Genomic DNA, 19917 nt, shown 5'->3' on the forward strand with positions numbered 1-19917 from the left:
ACCCTTGTGTCTAATAATGGTACACCGTTTAAGAACAACGAGGTGAAGTAGTTTCTAGAAAAAAATCATATTCTGCGTCATTTTTCTACACCATGTTATCCTCAGTCTAATGGTTAGGTAGAAGTATCCAACAAAACTATTGAGCGGATCTTACATAAAACCGAACGTTAGTAAGCATGGTAAAGATTGGCATACTCAATTGATCTATGCATTATGGGCCTATCACACAAGTGTGTGCACGGCTATGGAAACAACGCCTTATAACCTTGTGTATGGCCCAGATGCAATCATGCCCTTGAAATTGGAATTTTCTTCATTACAAATTTCCCTAAAGGGGGTCATTGATGATGACTCTCATCGCACCCTTCATCTCAACTAGCTTGATTTGTTAGATGAGTGCCACCTAAAGGCCCTTCAACATCTCCAAGCCTATCAAAAATCCTTACCCAAATAGTATAACCAAAGTGTGCTTCCTCAAACTTTGAAAATAGGTGACCTGGTTCTTTACGAGAATCAGAAGAATGTTAATGCCCCACCTGACTAAAGATGGGAATTTATCCCAAATTGGTTAGATCCATACATAATCACCTCTATCTATGACTCAGGTGCTTATGGTTTGTCTCATATGGATGGCACACCTCTTAAAGAGCCTATGAATGCTTTGGACCTATGTCGATACTATGCGTAGAAGAATTTTATGTATCATGAGCATAACACTTAGTTCTCTAAGGTTGTTTTACTATGGAATTCCTTTTCATATATCTCTGTGTTATGGAGTGACTATGCATGTGTGTGTGGATGTTATAATGTCCCCTTCTCAGTGATGTTCATTCAGTGGTCCAGTGGCCTATTCTGGAGACCCGTAGGCTATTTGGAAAGGAGAATTAGGGTTTCCAAATTTTGTGGAGTTCTGCATGAGCTTTTTAGGGTTTTTCAGGAGAGAATTCTTCCATTCTTCTTATGGTTTCCTTCTGGGTTTTCCATGAACTTTAGGGTGGCATAACATGCAATTGATTCTGCAGTGAAGTGTGAACTAACTATTTTTAGTAAGTTAGGGTTCGGCTGATTGGTTGGTGCAGTTTTATTGAGCTTTCCAAGCTCTTTCTCTGGGTGCAAAGATCATGCTTTTTGGAGCAGTATTTCATGACTTACTATTTTTAGTAAGTGGCAGTTTGAGCATTTATATTTTTGGCAGTCATGGATAGGGTCCTGATCCAGTTCAGTTCAATGGTTTTCATCGTACAACTTCATCCTTAATTTTGATGATAATTAGTATTGGAGTTATAAGTTATTTAATTAAATATTATTTCCTTATCCTAGGGTTTAATATTTAATTATTGATTAATTATATTGTGGGCAACTTAAGGAAAAATATATATCTACTATCAATATTGTTATTTTCCTAAGGCAGTGGCGTTAAAATAGGAGACATATTTCATGTGCTAATTTCATTTTATGTTGCAAGTTCTTCACCAAGGAAAATATCGAACTTCTTGCCTAGGAAGGGGGCGCCAAACACATGAGGGCATGGTGAAGTGAAATATGATTTGATTTTGGGGGAAATTTGGGTGGAGTTGAATTTGAATTTGGAGAGGGAAAGTGTTATAAATAAGAGCCTTGGGCTCTCATTTGGATCATCCAGAGAAACTATAATGTTATGCTATCAGAATGACTCCAGACTTCTTTGAGGGTAAAACCTCCTAGATTATCCTTTGCAGTTTCGATTGTAAGACATCACTCCTAGCTATGGTTCAATATTGTGGATTGTGTTTTGTGTGGATTTGAGGAGTTTGTTTGCTGATGTGTTTCTTGGTGTTGTTGGACGCGGTGGTTGAAGCATCATTTTATTCATATCTCCCTGTCTGTCGGTCATTGCATTATGGGTACTGGCTCTATCTCACCATACTCCCTGGGTGATATTCTTCACCAATTTGTAGATTGGGACATGGTGTTCTTTATTTTTGGTTGCAAGTCAAATTCTACAATAGGTCATACTATTTGGGAAGTGCCTCGGGTTACGTGCATCACTATTGAAGCTTCCATTGTGCTAGTTTGAGGTTTGAGATTGATCACCTTAGATGTTAGTTTCATTTGCGTCAATTTTGTTGTGACTTAGAGTGGATTGGAGTGAGTTGTGAGCATTTATAGTGTTGTTGATCCAGTTTTGCAATTATTGTTATTTTATATCAGACTTGTTATTTTGTGTTAGTCGCTTGAAATCAGTTGTAGTTGATTATTGTAATCTTGTATTACTTCATTGTAATCATCCTTGTATCATTGGTTAGTAGTACTAACCTCTATATGTGAACTTGAAGTGCTCATTGCAATTTCCCCACTGCATAAGTGGAAGCGGTTGGCTTAGCCGCCTAGTGATCGTAATTCTAGTTTGTAACTTTTGTCCTCCCACTGAATAAGTGGTCGAGTGATATTGTCCTCCTGCTGAAACATGTGGTAGAGTGATAGTTAAGTTTCTACCCTGTTGGTTAAGAAGAAGGGGTTGGCTTGTTGCTCGTACATTGTAATTTCAGTTTGGTTAATGGTGCTAATGATCCCCAGAACACTGTATGCTCTCACCCTCCCAGATTGGGCTCTCGATGAACAAAAGGTGGAAGGGTTCCCTTTCAATTGTTTTGGATTATTTCCCTAACCTTAACGGGTTATTTTATTTGCTTGGTAACCTCACATTGAAAAAATAAAAAAATTTAAGGGGATTATTACAAATGTGTATATGTGTATCATACATTTATCCTCTCTATCTCAAAAGCATGTGTACAAATATTATCAATAGGTTTAATTATGCATGTGTGCAACATATGTAAATTAAATCATGATATACATCTAATATAACGATCCATCACATGAACATACATAATGAGCATAGAATAGAAAGCATCCATCCATGATAACACAAGATATGGTTGAATTGAAGAATAATGCGTATGTGTGTGTGTGTGTGTGTGTGTGTGTGTGTGTGTGTGCATATATAGATATATACATATATATGTATAAATGTATGTATGTGTATGTGTATGTGTATGTGTATGTGTATGTGTATGTGTATGTGTATGTGTATGTGTATGTGTATGTGTACGTGTATGTGTAGGTGTATGTGTGTGTGTGTATGTGTATGTGTATGTGTATGTGTATGTGTATGTGTATGTGTATGTGTATGTGTATGTGTATGTGTAGATATATACATATGTACACACACACACACACACACACACACACACACATATACACATACATATACATACATGTATTTATATACATATATCTATGTGTGTGTGTGTGTGTGTGTGTGTGTGTGTGTGTGTGCGGGAAAAGTGGTGTGATGAAACGAAAAATACGAATTTAGGACTAGTCCACACACCAATGGGACTCTTGGTGCAAGTTATGGAGTTATATGGAATAACTCAACTTCCCAAGGGATGTTCCATTGTTCTCTATCTCACAAGACCCCTCAAGCCAATGCCTTTGCTCTCAGATCACTAAGCAAAGTGACTTAGGGATGACAATCATGAGAATGAGGGATGTTTGATCATTCTAACATGAATGCAATCCTAAATGTGCATGATATTGACAAGTATGAATTAATCTAACATGTATATGATGATTAATATGAAATAATTAGTAAAAGAACTATCCTAACACGATATGCTAGCCTATTATGATTATTATGATAATAGAAATACTTCTAAAATGTTTATTAGATTATTTCTATTCAAAGAGGGACTAAATGCTTTATAAAAATGAGTATAGATTAGATGCATGAAACTTGGATTATCAAAATGGAAGAATGAGAGCTCTATTTATAGGAATAATAGGGCAATGGATGGTTAGGATTGGATGATCTTATCAAGGGCCAGGATTGAAAGTTATCAATCCATGTTTACAATTCTCACCAATGAAATGGTGACAATTATCAACATAAGACTGCTTGAGAGGGGATGTAAGAAGCATTAAATGCTTGAGAAGACCTCATGGTTACCTTAGGAGGTAAGGGTTAAGGTTAGGTTAAGGTTATCCATTGGATAAAGCTTTTATCCAAGGGGTAAACTCTTGTGCAAGGGTTAAAGGAATAACCATGGTCAAAGCAATGAATGCTTGATGAGACCCTTGGGTTAGATGAGGGTTGAGTTAGAGAGAAAGTCTCTAATCATGCAAGCGGGTTGAGTTAACCATTAATGGTTTGGAAGACTTTCAAGGTTAACTTGGTGAAGACATAAAGCCTTTAATGGTTTCCAAATACTTTGAGGGTTTGAGAAAAGACTTCCCTTTGCTTAGGGATGTGACAATATTTAGGGGATGGGTTAGGCTAATTTATAAGTGATTAGAAGAATCTAGAGGGGGGGGTTAGAGAGGTAAGTGGGAGATGTAGGAGAATGCAAGTGGATGAAGGGTATTTTAATTAAAATAAATTGCTTTATTTCAACAAAATAGATGCAAGTGGGGGATTTAAATAAATTAGATTTATTTATTTGCCATGAGCAATTTAATTAAATGTAGATTTAATTAAAGGGGGAGAAAGGGAAATTAATTAAATAAAGTGATTTATTTAATTAAAGGATATGAAAGGCTTAGGTGAATTTAATTAAATAAATTAAATAACTTATTTAATCAAATAGATGAATATGAATAATTTAATTAAACAAAATTTAATTAAATAGAGGAATGAGAGTAAAATAAATATTAAATATTCACTTAGGAAAGTGGTCATTTTTATACGTCTACATTTTGCCCCTCTTTGAAGTGACGTGTGTGCACATGTTGATTCAAAGAAAAATTTGATGTGTCGCCAAAATTTGATCGATGTGATGTCATATGTCGAGATGTCGATGTCGTAACCCAAATTTGATAAATGATATTGATAATAACCCCTCGGGAGATGAATCAAGGATTTTGAAAAATTTGTTGATTTGATAAGCGTTTTTTATTTGATCGCATTTTGAAATTGTGTCTGTGTTTAATGCGTGTTAATTGATTCATCTCTTGAAAATGATGTTTTCTAGGGTTAAAAGTGAGAGAACGAGCAAAATACATGCCCCATCTACTAACCCTAATTTACTTTTACCCTATAAAAAGGTAAAAAGTGATTTTATTTGAATCATTTGCACCTTTTGACTTTTTGGTGAGAGTGACATTTGGAGAGTGACAAGATGTCAGTTCCCTATGCTTCGCACCGATTTGAGCACGTTCGTCGATACCGGAGGCCCGCCACATATGGTCCACCTGTAAGTCATCCTAATTTTGTCCTGTTTGCTTTTTGTTTTGTCAATTTTAGCATGCTTTTAATTTTTTGCTTGTGAATTTCACGTTTTAGCGTGTCAGGTATGTCGCCTAGCGCATACGATACAATAGTTAACGCGTAGGGTTTGTCAACTAGGGTAGCGTCTAGGAGCCCTTAGGTAGCGTGTTGTAGGTTTAGGGTAGCGCATAGGATAGAATAACGCATAGGGTGCACAGTTTGGCGCATGCGGGGAACAGGGTAGCGTGTAAGATTGACCTAGCATATAGAGTAAAGGTATTAGTGTGATGGAGGATTTGGGTAGCGCATAGGGTTAACCTAGCGCATAGGGTAAAGGTCTTAAGGTGATGGAGGATTCAGGTAGCGCATAGGTGGCAACGTAGCGCGTGGGAGAGTTAACTTAGCGTGTGAGCAGGAAAAATAGCTAGAAAGAAGTGGGAAGATTGCGTTGCAGGGAAAAATAGATGAGGAAGATGATTTTAGGGGTAAATAGGTACCTATTGAGCTGTGTCAAGGTCATGTCTGTTGTCTTAATGTTTGATTTTTCTGCTTTGATATGGATTGCCAGATTGAGTGTTTTTGTTTGATGAGGATCCTGTTGTTCTTTTGATATGGATCTTTGATTTTTACCTTGTAATTGAATTTGATGTTTGATATGAGGTCCGATTCATGATTTCCGATATGGTTCCTAATGTGATGGATTTTTTATGTGCTTATGTTTTTTATTTCGATATGGGACTGTGATTTTGATTTCTCGATATGGTTCTTGTGATATGGGTCATTGATTTTCGATGTGGTTCTTGATTGTCGATATGGAACTTGATTTGATATTTCATTGTTTCAAGTTGTTTTTTATTTCGATATGGGATTTGATTTTTGCTATGAAACTTGATTTGATATTTTGTTGTTTCAAGTTGTTTTTAATTTTTATATGGGATTTGATGTGGAACTTGATTTGATACTTGCATTGTTTCAAGTTTATATTGATATGATTTTGATATGGAATTCTGATGTGGAACTTGATTTGATACTTGTGTTGTTTCAAGTTGATATTGATATGATTTTGATATGGAATTCTGATGTGGGACTTGATTTGATACTTATGTTGTTTCAAGTTGATATTGATATGATTTTGATACAGAATTCTGATGTAGAACTTGATTTGATACTTGCATTGTTTCAAGTTTGATATTGTGTTGATTTCGATATGGAATTCTGATGTGGAACTTGATTTGATACTTGCGTTGTTTCAAGTTGATATTGATATGATTTTGATATGGAATTCTGATGTGGAACTTGATTTGATACTTGCGTTGTTTCAAGTTGTTTTTGTGATTAGATATATCGGATAGATGTAGGAACTGATGTTGGACATTTGTTTTGTTGTTACAGGAACGACTTGGCATACTTCAGTCACAAGAGCGATTCCCTCGACCATGGTCTATGATTCCTCAGTTGACACAAGCAGATAGAAATATTATTGAGAGGCGTGGGTTATTCTCTTTGTTGGACATGCCTCAAAATATTGTTAATTGGGGTTTACTGACAGCTTTGGCAGAGAAGTGGCACAGTGACACGAACACCTTTCATTTGGTGACTGGTGAGATGACAGTTACTCCTGAGGACTGTTATCGGATTTTACAGATTCAAGTGATTGGAGCACTATTTCCATACGAGAAGACATAGGAGGATGGGACAAAGGCTCTTCGCAGGATATTCCACGATGATCAGATTTGCGGATATGAGATCCCTTGGCAGGAGTTTATAGATTTTGATTATGCTCCACTACCATCTGTACTGGTTGGTTTTGTAGGTGGCTTCTTATGTCCCGACCGTAGGTCAAAGGGATTGGCAGTGGGGTGGTGATTGGTGTTAGAGGATATGGTGACACAGGGTAGCATGTTTGCATGGGGGTCATGTATGTTGGCCCATCTTTACAACGAGCTGCACCAAGTGGTGTATCTTGGATACTTGAGCTTATCAACCAGGGTCACATTATTACAGGTGTGGCTTGGGAGAAGATTCCCGCAGCGAGGCCACTTGCAGACATGGATAGGCTAGTTGGTCGGGCTTATGCATATGTGTATACAGGGATAGTTGTCCAGCGGAAGCTAGGCAAACTTGAGCATTGGAGGGTGTTGGATGATATTGATACGATCATCTAGAGACCGTATATGGATTGTGAGGTGTGGGCAGAGGATGGGCTAGAGATGCCCTATATATATATATATATATATATATATATATATATATATATATATATATATATATATATATATATATATATATATATATATATATATATATATGTCGTGATACTTGATAGGGCGGACACCTTTTATCATTGAGAGGTTCTTGCATAGCCGAGTTCAACCATAGTATGATCGACAACATGGTATACCACAGGGAGCATGCCTATATGCTCGTTGGAGACAAGATGTGCTAGAGTGGGGTCCAATGTTGATAGTGCAACAGTTGTGGAGGAGTACATGCATTTGGCTAGACAAATATGGGATTACTGGTTTGGAGTTGTAGATGTTGGGATGACGCAAGAGTTCTCCGCTTATTTTGTGGCGCATGCTGGAGCATGGATATCAGATCCAGCGGAGGAGATTCCTGCTTTTGATGATGATGAGGATGAGTAGTCGAAGAGGCTAGGGAGACAGAGAGATGAGGGAGAGGAGATGGAGGAGGGATATGGGGATGATGGAGGAGATGATGAGGGAGATAGGAGGGGAGGTGGTAGAGGGAGACGAGGAGATAGAGGAGGTGATGGAGGATATAGAGGGAGAAGAGGAGGTGGATTAGTTAGGCGAGCAATTGGTGAGGGAGGGAGGGGAGGTTTGGCAGTTGGAGCTAGTGGAGTTGGTTGGGTTGGCGAGGTGATAGCAGATGTGGGTGGGATAGAGGAGTTCAGGTGGCCAACCCAGAGGAGGAGATCAGATGTATTACCTCCACTGACACCTAAGATAGGGACAAGGATGGGTGGGACCACGATACAAGTACCCGTTTAGGTTTAGGTACCCACCCACCAAAAGGACTCACAGATTAGGTCCCTACAGATCATAGTGCAGCAACTTCAGGCACAAGTATTGACTCCGCAACGCGAGATTATGCAGATTACCGCAGAGCGAGATATGATGATAGAGCGCCCAAGGTAGGCAGAGGAGCTTGCAGAGAGACTGCAAAGAGCGATGGTTGGTGCCCCTATGAGGGACACACCGAGGGAGATATGGTACATGACCAAGGAGGTCGAGTACTATAGGTGATTATATGAGGAGCTAGTCCCTAGAGAGCAGAGGGCTCCTAGTTTTACTACGATTTGATCAACTCGGAGTCAGTTAGGGACATAGAGAAAAGGTGTTATAGGGCCTTCTTGACATGATCCACCTAGAGATCCAGGAGCCAAGACATCTGCTGCGAGACCATCAGCCTTCGGAGATAATCATACCTGAGAGACTTGTCTCTATTGTATTTTGAGCGTTTTTTTATATTTTGACAGACATGACATCCTTTGCATATTTTGATCATTTTTGAGATATATATGACACCAATTTTTCGATCCACATGTGATGTGTTTATGGATGATGATTTATGCATTGATATGATGTTTCTATGATGATGATGTGATGCTTAGATAAATGCTTTTGATTTGATATTGATTGATGATGGTTGATGAGGAAGATGCAATGATATAATGATATGTTTGTTGTGATGACTGATTTGTGAGATGTATCTTCAAAATGAGATGTATGATAATGGTATGATGTGAGATATATCTTGAAAATGAGATGTATGATAATGATATGATGTTAGATGTATCTTGCAAATGAGATGTATGATAATGATATGATGTGAGATGTATCTTGAAAATGAGATGTATGATAATGGTATGATGTGAGATGTATCTTGAAAATGAGATGTATGATAATGATATGATGTGAGATGTATCTTGAAAATGAGATGTATGATAATCGTATGTAACTAATGCCAGGTTAAAATGATATGCAACTAAATGCAAATTTACATGATATGCAACTATTTGTAAAATGATATGCAACTAATTGATCATCCTCATTCTGTCGTTTGTCATGCTTGTGTAGTCACATGTTTTTGCTTCATTTTTGTTTATCATCATTGAGCTTTTGATATGTTGGAAGTTTATACAAGCATAATGGTATATTTGAACCATGATGACCTGAGAAAAACTTACATGGATTTTGATATTGGAAGATGGCACAAGCGTCGAGGTATAATTGAACCAAGATGACCTGAGTGTTGCTTGCATATAAACAGACAAGATTGGGCCATTTGTATGCGCAAAGTGGAACAATGTCTTCAGCGATATGTTCATAATCACTTCTCGAGACAAAATTTGCATAGTACAAATGATCGCCTCACAAACAGAAAACCAAAAAATATGAGACCCCCTAGCCACTTTCTCTAGCTCGATGCATCATTGGTAAAATTTAGGAGATCCAATAATTCAAAAAGTTTAAGTGCAAAATAGTCAAAACTTCATGCGAGATGTAAACAAATTATAATTCAAAAAATCATCCATCATGTGTGTGTTGAAATTATTAATAGGATTAGTGTTTTGTTTTCTCGGCTAATGAGCTGTTGTTGACAAGATTTTCTCGACGTGTTGCGATTCTTGTTTGCTTTTTATTGGAATGCTTGAATTCAGAGGAATGTTTCCCCTAGTTATAGATACCGATCGATGTGGATAGTTATAGTGATTACCAAGCCATGGTGGGATATAATGAACTGATCTTCAGATAAGCAAAGACAATGACTACGCTAAGTGTGTCTAAGATAATGATGTGTGAAAGGTGTTGGGAGATGGCCATTAGCTGTGACTTCAGATGCAAAAGATATGAGTAATGATAGATAGAGGAGATGTTCCCTCACAAATAGCGCCTGTTGCCAGGTTTTCACTTGTTTTTATTGCACTTTTTTTGTTGTTTTGATTTTTTTGTATTTTTGTATTTTTGTATTTTTTTAATTTTTTTATATTTTTCACTTTTTCTGTGCATTAGACCACTCAAGTATAGTATTTCTTTAGATGGATATTGTTGGTTGGTTCATCGAGCACATCGCCCTCGGAAGTTGTAAGTTGATAAGCACCTGATCCATAGGCTGATATGATAACATAGGGACCTAACCAATTAGGTTCAAACTTTGCCTTCTTTTCTCGGTCATGTTGATTACGAGGATTTTCTTTGAGTAAAAGATCACCAATTTTGAAAATCCTAGGGATGACTTTGTGGTTGTATCTTCTGCACATGCATTGTTGGTATGCTTTGAGGTGATTATAGGCATGCTGTCATTTTTCATCCAAAAGCTCTAGTTCTTGCAATTTGTTGATTTGATACTCCTCATCTAGAATGAGACCTTTCAAAGATATTTTGAGTGATGGAATCTGTACCTCAAGAGGTAAAATTGCTTTTGATCCATATACTAATGAATATGGTGTAGCCCTTGTAGGTGTTCAGATGCTAGTCCTGTATGCCCAGAGTGTCGGATTGAGTTGCACATGCCAATCCTTTCCTGCATCATTTACTGTCTTCTTTAGGATTTCCAATATTGTTTTATTTGATGCCTCTACTTGACTGTTCCCCTGTAGGTAGTAAGGTGTAGAGAAACAATGTTGGATTTTGAATTGTTTACAGAGTTCTCACACATCCTAATTTTTGAAGGGACGCCCGTTGTCTATGATGATGGAACTGGGAATGTTGTATCTGTAGATCAGATAATTGAGAATAAATGAGGCAATCTGTTTTCCAGTTACTATGGTCAGTGGGACGACTTCGATCCATTTTGTGAAATACTTTATCGCAGTGATTATGAACTTGTGTTTATTTGAAGAAGAAGGATGGATTTTCCCTACTAAATCAAGTCCCCACTGACAGAAAGGCCAAGATGTTGTAAATGGTTGCAATTCTTGTGTTGGTGCATGGATAAGATTGCCATGAATTTGGCACTTAGGACATTGTTTTGCAACATGATAAGAGTCCTTTTCCATTGTTGGCCAGTAATACCCCATTCTCAAAAGTTTTTCAGTGAGAGTAGGACCACTTGAATGTGTGCCACAAACACCCTCGTGAAACTCGTGTAAAGCAGAGTCAAATTCATTATGATCAAACCAACGAAGAAGAGTACCATCTAGAGCTCGACGGTAAAGGGTATCAACAGGTAAGGTATAACGGGCGGCTTGGCAGATAAAGTTACATTTTTGGTTACATGATAGGTCAATGGGTAGGATATTTGTTTTAAGATATTCATAGATTGTTCCGTATAACGGAGAGTCCGAACCGATAAAGGCATAGATAACATGGGATGCATAATTGTCATAGGCTGGGGAAAATAGTTGCTCTACCAGAAACTCATAACGACTTGTTGCTCTGGAATTTGTAGTAGTGAAGCGATAGTAGCCATTGCATCGGCTGCTCTATTGTCCAACCTTGGTATTTGATCAAAGTTGATGTGTACAAAATACTATTTGAAGTCATCTACCATTCTTTTGTATGGCAACAACTTGTCATCTTTTATCTGATATTTATTGTTGATATGATTTATAACCAGTTGGGAATCTCCATAGACTTTCAGTTCCATGATTCTCCATTCCATGACCATTTTGATTCCTATGACGAGTGCTTCATACTCAGCAATGTTATTTGTGCATGGAAACATGAGTCTATATGATCTTGGTATGGTGTACCCTTCAGGAGTGACGAACAAGATGCCAACACCTAAGCCATGTTGAGTGTAGGAACTATCAAAGTACAGGGTCCATTGCTCGGTGGTAATAGTAAGGACATCCCTATCTGGAAATGTGACCTTCATTGGTTGCTTATCTCTTAGTGGTGCTTTAGCTAATTGATCTGCAATTACTTTTCCCTTGATAGCCCGACACTCTGTGTAGTGGATATCAAACTCGCTGAGAATCATGACCCATTTAGCTAATTTGCCTATAAGAGCTGCTTTGCTGAGTAAATACTTGAGAGGATCAATTTTTGCTACTAGCTTGATTGTGTGAGTAAGCATGTAATGTCAGAACTTTTGAGAGGCAAAGACTACAACTAAGCAAGCCTTCTCAATAAATGTGTAATTGAGCTCATAGCCATTTAATGTCCTGTTGATGTAATATATAGCTCGTTCCTTGCCTTCTTGATCTTCTTGTGCTAACAGTGCCCCCAATGATATGTCGGTGGTTGATATGTAGAGAATGAGCGGTTTTCCTGCTATTGGTGGTACCAGAACTAGTGGATTCATTAAATATTGCTTGATTTGATAGAATGATTCTGCACACTTGGCTTCCCATCTGAATGGTATGTTCTTATGTAGTAGATGATTGAATGGTAGACTTTTATCTACTAGTTGGGCTATGAATCGCCTAATTGACTGGAGTCATCCTTGTAGAGATCCGAGTTGGCTAATGTTCCTGGGAGGTGACATCTCCATGATAGCCTGTACCTTCACTGGAGCTACTTCAATGCCTTTTGCTGACACAATGTAGCCTAATAATTTGCCTGATGTCACCCTGAAGACACACTTCTTAGGGTTTAGCCTGACTTGGAATTTCTCCAATCTTTGAAAGATTTTATCTAATATGCCCAAATGTTCTGCCCGAGTAAATGAATTAGCCAGTAAATCATCCACATAGTCCTCCATGAAGGTATGCATCATATCATGAAAGATTGTCGTCATCACTCTTTGATAAGTTGTCCCAACATTCTTCAAGCCAAAAGGCATGACATTCCAACAATACGTTCCCCAAAGACAGGTGAATGTTGTTTTATCTTGATCCTCTGGAGCAATTTTGATTTGATTATAGCCAGAAAAACCATCTATTAAAGATAGCATTGCATGTCCAGCTGTGAGGTCTACAATTATGTCGATGTTGGGCAAAGGAAAGTCATCCTTTGGACAGGTTTTGTTAACATCTCTAAAATCTGTGCATATTTTGATACTTCCATCTGGTTTTGAAACTAGCACAATGTTTGAAATCCATTCAACATAGTCTATAGGTCGAATAAATCTGACATCTAATAACTTCTTTAGTTAAGCTTTGACCATTAGTGCTACATGCAGATTCATCTTTCTTAGTTTTTGCTTGACTGGCTTAGCTCCTAGAGCAATAGATAAATGATGCATGATTAAGTTTGGATCTATTATGGGCATATTTGCATAGGACCAAGTAAAATTGATTTTCTTTTCTTTGAAGAATCTGATAAATTCGGGTTTTTCTTCTTCTGTCAGAGACCCTGCTAGGTGTATGTTTTTAGCTGCTTCTTCTATACCAATGTTGATTGATTGAGGGCTCAATCAATATGGGTAATTGCTGTTGACAGTGTTCTGGAAGAGTGTCAAGTCTCCCATCCTTAGGTGCCTTAAAAAGGTTTTCACTCTCAGATGCATCCTTTATTTTGACTTTTTTGTGATCTACTGCTGCCATTTACTGGTTTTCAGCATTAGATCCTTTATTTCTTTCATTTTTACGACTGAGAGACTTGGCACCCTCCTGATTGCAGATATCGTTATTTTGTTTGCTGGTAGAGTCTGTTTCTAGATTGACTATACATAGGTAATGCACAATGGATTCATCATTTGGAAATATGGGTAAGTCATAGTGTTCAGGTTCATCCTAGTCTATGCGATCAGGAAATACGAGTGGTAAAGGGTCATTGGGTGGGTCGAGGTTGGCTGTGGTAAGTGTCATGATAGAGGTATTGTTAAGGTTATCTATGAGATTGGTTAAGTTAATGATACTATCGAGGTCTTCGATGGTATCATCTTCTGTGTAGACTTGCTTGTACTGTCGTTGCTTGTTTTCCGTAGCTTCGTAGATATGTTGCGGACCAAATTCAAGTAGTCTAGACTCTGTGGCTTGTCCTTCTTGAGAAAGGGGTGTATGAATAGCACCTTCAGGTATATCTTCAGTAACATTTGAACAAGTTCCCCATTCATAGTCATTAGAATCAATCTCATAAGTGTTGTCTCAGAGTCTTTCAGTGCTGCTGACATGTATGTTGTAAGGCGAAAAGAGATCCCTGATAATTTATATCAGTCTTGTAGTTTTCTCTGATTTCGTATCAGAACCTGCTTGTAATCTTTGCATTTGTTCATATATTGTTTCTCCTTGGGGAGTAGTAATTTCTTTAGGAGGTGATTCTGCCTTATTTTGAATGGGTTCTTGGACATGGTGTACTTCCTCATAAGATGCTTCTTCTCTTTGAATGGCCAACTCCTCTTGTTGTTTTTCTTTTTCTTGGTGTTCTCGCTCTTTCCTTATTGTTTTTGTTGCTTGGTGTAGTGCCTCTTGCCATGAGTCCTCATTGTATCTCTTCTTTGCTTTTCACTGAGGTTTTTGATATTTATTCTTCTTTTGCCTTGGGGGTAGACTGTGTCAATATCCCAGTCCTATTTTGTCTCTAGAAAACTATGAAGGAGGGTCCAATGGTTCTGTAATGCCTTCTTGATGCTTGCCTATAGGTCCTTTTCCATTGTATCCCATCCATTGCATGATCATGAATCTTTTTCCATACTGTTGTGTTGGTATGGCTACCTCCATAGTAGCAGCTCAGACTTCTTCCTCATCCTTGTATAGCCAACTAAGGATGTCTTTCTCTTCTGATTCATGTGCTAGTGTGCCCAATTGGATAAATTTGCCATCAAACTTGGTGATGGGCTGTGTTTCTTGATGTGTCGATGTAGAAGGCTGCCCATGAGTTTTTGGCGATGTTGGTAATTTGGTTAGACACATGGGTTCGAAAGAGTATTCTCCCATGCCTTTCTCTTTGAAATTCAAATTTTGTTTGAAATCCATGGATAGAAATTTGAGCTTTTTTTGATGATGATCTAACACTGAGGAAGTTTGAGCTTCCCTGTTGTGTGGAACCAAGTTATCTTGGACTGCCCCCATAGCATTGCAATGTTGAAAGGGGTTATTATCTGTTAATATGGAAATATCTTGTCTATCATATGGAAATTTGACACAATGATGGTAGGTTGACGGTACTGCTTGCATTTCATGTATCCAAGGATGACCCAATAAAATATTGTATGTCAAGTCTATGTCTAAGCCTTGGCACATAGTGTTCATTTGTATCGGTCCTACTTGAATAGGTAATATTACTGTTCCCTTGGATGATCTTTATTCATCATCATGTGCCTTAATGGTGATCTTTTTGTGTGGATCAATAGATGGCTCAGAGAAGCCTAATGCACAGATAAGTTTTAAGGTACAAATATTGAGACCAGCTCCTCCATCTATTAATACTCTTTTAACTCGATGCTTGTAGACTAAGACTTCAATATGAAGGGGAGTATTATGTGGATGTCTCAAAGAGATATTATCATGTTCGAAAAATGTGAGATTATGAGGCCCTGTCATGTGAGCCACCATGGCTTGAAATTTATCAATATCTAGATCTTGAGGCACATTTCTTTCAACTAGTGCTTGCTCCAAGATGTCCTTATGTTTCGGTGAAAGTTTTAGTAACTCGAGTATGGATATTTGAGTAGGATTTTTCCGCGGTTGATCAATTAAGTTATACCAAGTCTTAGGGAGAATGATTGCTGTTGATGTATGTCCTTTCAAGACATATTTTTGAGTGCTGGTGGTTACATTGATCGACTCATGTTCGTGTTTGTCTTTGATTAATGACATTTACTTGGTTGTCATATGTTGATATATGATCGATAGTGTTATTGTATACGTGATTTATGCGAGCTCCTCTGGTATCATTTTATGATGAAGTTCCTTCCTTGTTGTAATTTGGAAGAGGATTTTTAAAGGCATCATGATCACCATCTATCTTGAGACCATCAATCATTAAATCAACTCTATCGATCATATCTTGAACAATATTTTTAAGCCTCATGCAATCGTTTGTTTGATGTCCTTTGTTTCGATGAAAATCATAGAAGTGTGAGTCATTCCACCAAGGTGGTTTGACCTGGGGTTCAAAATTGTTTATGGCTGGTAATGTGATAATCTTGTTTGCCAGGAGTTCTCCAAATGTTGATTCTAAGGATTGTCCCAATGGTGTGTAGATGTGTCTATTTGGAAAATTGTTGGTGTTACCCCTTTGATTTGGATTAGTTCCTCAATTTGTGTTGTTACCTTGGGCATTGTTGTTGGTATTTAGATTTGAAGGTCCTTGATTGGTATTTGGCGGATAAGTATTAGTGCCTTGGTTAACACCCTTTTGATTCTTGGTAGCTTGGGGATTACCTGATAAAGCCAATACTGTTTGTTTGGACTTCATATCATTAACATTAGTTCCTCCCTCATTAACAACATTTTTGTTTTTGGTCCAGAATTTGGATTTGTCTAAGGTGTTGTTGTTGTTTTGGTTGTTAAAATGAGAGTTGGATGAATCAGTTCCTTCTTTCAAGAACTTCAATGTTCCTTTCTTGATACATGCCTCCTCTACTTGGATTTCATTTTCGATTAATTTGGCAAAAGATGGTATGCACTGGAGCTTGAGTAGATAAATCATCTTACTATTTAGATTGTCGATAAAGATTTCCATCTTTTCTTTCCTAGGCACATCTCGAGGATATCTCAAAACCATCCATCTCCAAAGTTGAAGAAACACCATGAATGTTTCATTGTTTTTCTGTTTGGTATTACATACATCCAACATGGTGATTGTGTGTTGAATATTTTAGGAGTATTGCGTGATAAATTTATTGACCAACTCATCAAAGGATTTGACAAGAGGTGTAAGTTTAGACAACCACTCCATTGTTTGCCCTCCCAAACTTCTTGGGAACAACCTCATCAAATAAGTGTCATCATGAGAAAATTCAAGGCTCATGGTACAAAAATCCCGAACATGATCGCGAGGATCACTCTTACCATCATATTTGTCATATTTGGGTATGTCTGAATTCGGGGGAAAAAGTATCATGTTGAATCTCCTGTCAAAGGGGTAAGGACAAATTTTGTTTAAGGAATATCGTATTGTGGTCCCCTGTTGCATGTCCTGCATTTGTCTCTATAGAATTTGTATTTATTATGTAAGAGAAACCATGGGCGCATTTGTTTGTCGAGGAAACGGTTCTTCTCTTTCATTATCCCCAGTTCGTGTATGGGTGTGTTCAGGTATGTTATGTTGTTCGGGTATGTTTTTCTTAGGTATGTTTTGTTCAGGTTCACGTGTTTCCTCTTCTCTTTGTTTTTCTTGATAAGCGTAATTTTGAGACCTTGTCCTAAAGATTTCAGTGTCGAAGTCTTCAAGAATCCTAACTCATTTGCTTGTTAGCATGAGCATGTATTTTTCTTTGTCAGCCTCTATGAGTCTTTCCATAAGTTTTTGGAATGAGGGTTTTTTTTGACATTCTTGAATAAGCTCCTTAGTAATCTCTGTTTCCTCTTGATTTGGATACTCGAAAGGATTTGATAATCTTCGACCCATACTGGACTCTGGTTGTGGTTCGCTTTGCTTGTTTCACTGAGAGTGAGTGACAACAGGCGTCTAGTAGAAACATTTTGTGACAAAGGGGATAAACTCCTCTTCTTCTTCTTGTTCGGGGGTTGGTAGTTCAAATCAAGCTATTTTATAAGTGAAGTAGAATTCTGGGAAGAAAGCGGGGTTGATCTTTCCTCCACAATTCAAGTGTCGACTGAATGCTGATTTTTGGCAAAAGGCTCTACTTCTCAATGGTTCTTTGTCAAATTCATTTGACTTGTCTTGAAGATACAAGTGCATATGACGGAGAAAGGTGTGATGTGATTTGAAGAGCTGGTGATTTATATAGAGAAATATATTTCGTTTGGCAAGTGTTTGAGAACTGGGTTGTCGTTTTTTCAACTTAGTTTTGTGATGAAGACTTTTTCTTCTCAAAATATGAGGAGTGGTCATACACAAGTGATCAATGGTTTCCTTTGATGTTTGGATTATGATACTTTGTTTGAAAACTTAAGCCTATCGAGTAGAGGTTTAGATTCGCCTCCATGACAAAGTGTGTCAAATGATATGGAATAAGAGTTTCCCGATATGGAGACTCAATTTGGTGACTTAAGTTTAAACTTGGTATGTTTGGTTGATGAAATCCTTTAGATGGCAGACCTTTTGATCAATGTAATGATATTACCTGATTTTGATAGGATAAATTTTTTACCCCTAGCTAGTTTTAGTTCTGATAATTTTGTTCTAAGATTGACTCACTTGATTGTTTGGAATATTTTTCTGTTTTGGTTCAAGTTTTGCTTGATGAGGTCAACTGAGGATCCAAAAGGGTATCCAAGACTGATGATAAATTTTTTGAAAAATGCTCAGTTTTGCTCTCTATTTTTCTAAGTTTTACCTATGCTCTAAGATAGAGACTAGATGCACTAAAGTGTGATCTAGATGCACTATTAAAAGCGACTAATGTGCTAAGCTTGCTGTGCTACGTGCTAAACCAGAGTTTTGAATTTTGACTGATCTGGATGGGTTATGCACTAATATGTCTTTAATACGCACTAATTTTTTGACTCAAAGCGCTATAGTTTGCCCCTAATACGCTAGGCTGATGCTTCAAAGCACTAATATGGTGTCTCGGAGCGCTAGTGAAAAGTTTGTCAAATTTTCAAACTGTTATGCGCTATTTTTAAGAATGAGTGCAGTAAGTTTCAGCTTGTATGCGCTAAAGTGTGCTCTAGATGCGCTAGGAGATTGCTCCTACGTGCTAAACTGTTCTATTTGTTTTGTTTTTGTTTTTTCTTGGAAATTTTTAACACTTATTTTAATTTTGATGGATGATTTTCTGAATTATAAATTACAAACACAACACGAAAGAGACAACCATTTTTGCCTATTCTAAACAAAGAGTGTATGTTCTACGAGGATGTGTTCAAATCCCCAATGTTTTCACTGGTTTGGATACAAATAAGACAATTTAGACAAACTCTTTATTCAATGGTCATCAACAATACCATAGCCCACTAGTCTCGATACTCCGTCATCTCAAACAGTTGTGTCACCCCCTAGGGGGTGCCCATTTTTTTTTGTCTTTTGCCAGAAATTAACCTAAAGTGAATTGCTTCACAATTGGGTAGTTATCTTGGGAGATACATGGTGAGTAATCTTGGGGGTGGATTATTCCCCACCCATACAATATGATATTGACGATGTTTGGATATTGACTCGACTCAAGGTTTCTATTGATAAGGTTCATAATCAAGCTTCATGTTTGGTCTTCAGTGATAAACTCCCTCGGGAGGCTTCCTAACCTTTAGAACAAATGCTTGACGTATCTTAAAGATACTGGGGGAAGGCTAATTGCCGAGCAAAACCGTTGAAGGGACTTTCGTCATCCTCCACTTTTGATTATAGTGGGTTGGAACACTTGGTGATAAAGTCGTTTCCCACTTAGGTCGTTCCCCTCTCACAGACCATTTAAATGGCACTCTAAGAGCAACTCAGGAGGGCAAGCCTGCTAAAGGATTTAAATGCTTGAAATGAAGAAATCATAAGAGTGGTTTGGCCTTTTGGTCACCCAATTAAGGGGAGAGCATATACCTTCCACTTTCGAGACAAAGCACAAAATGGTTCTTTTTAACCCTTCAATTCAGTGATTTGCTAACTTCTATTGGGAGATGTTGCTCCAAAAAAGGCACGATGTTCTTTTTAACTCTTAAATCAGTGATTTTTTTTTATCTAAGTAAACAAATC

Source organism: Cryptomeria japonica, chromosome 8, assembly GCF_030272615.1.
Source record: "Cryptomeria japonica chromosome 8, Sugi_1.0, whole genome shotgun sequence".
NCBI lineage: Eukaryota > Viridiplantae > Streptophyta > Pinopsida > Cupressales > Cupressaceae > Cryptomeria > Cryptomeria japonica.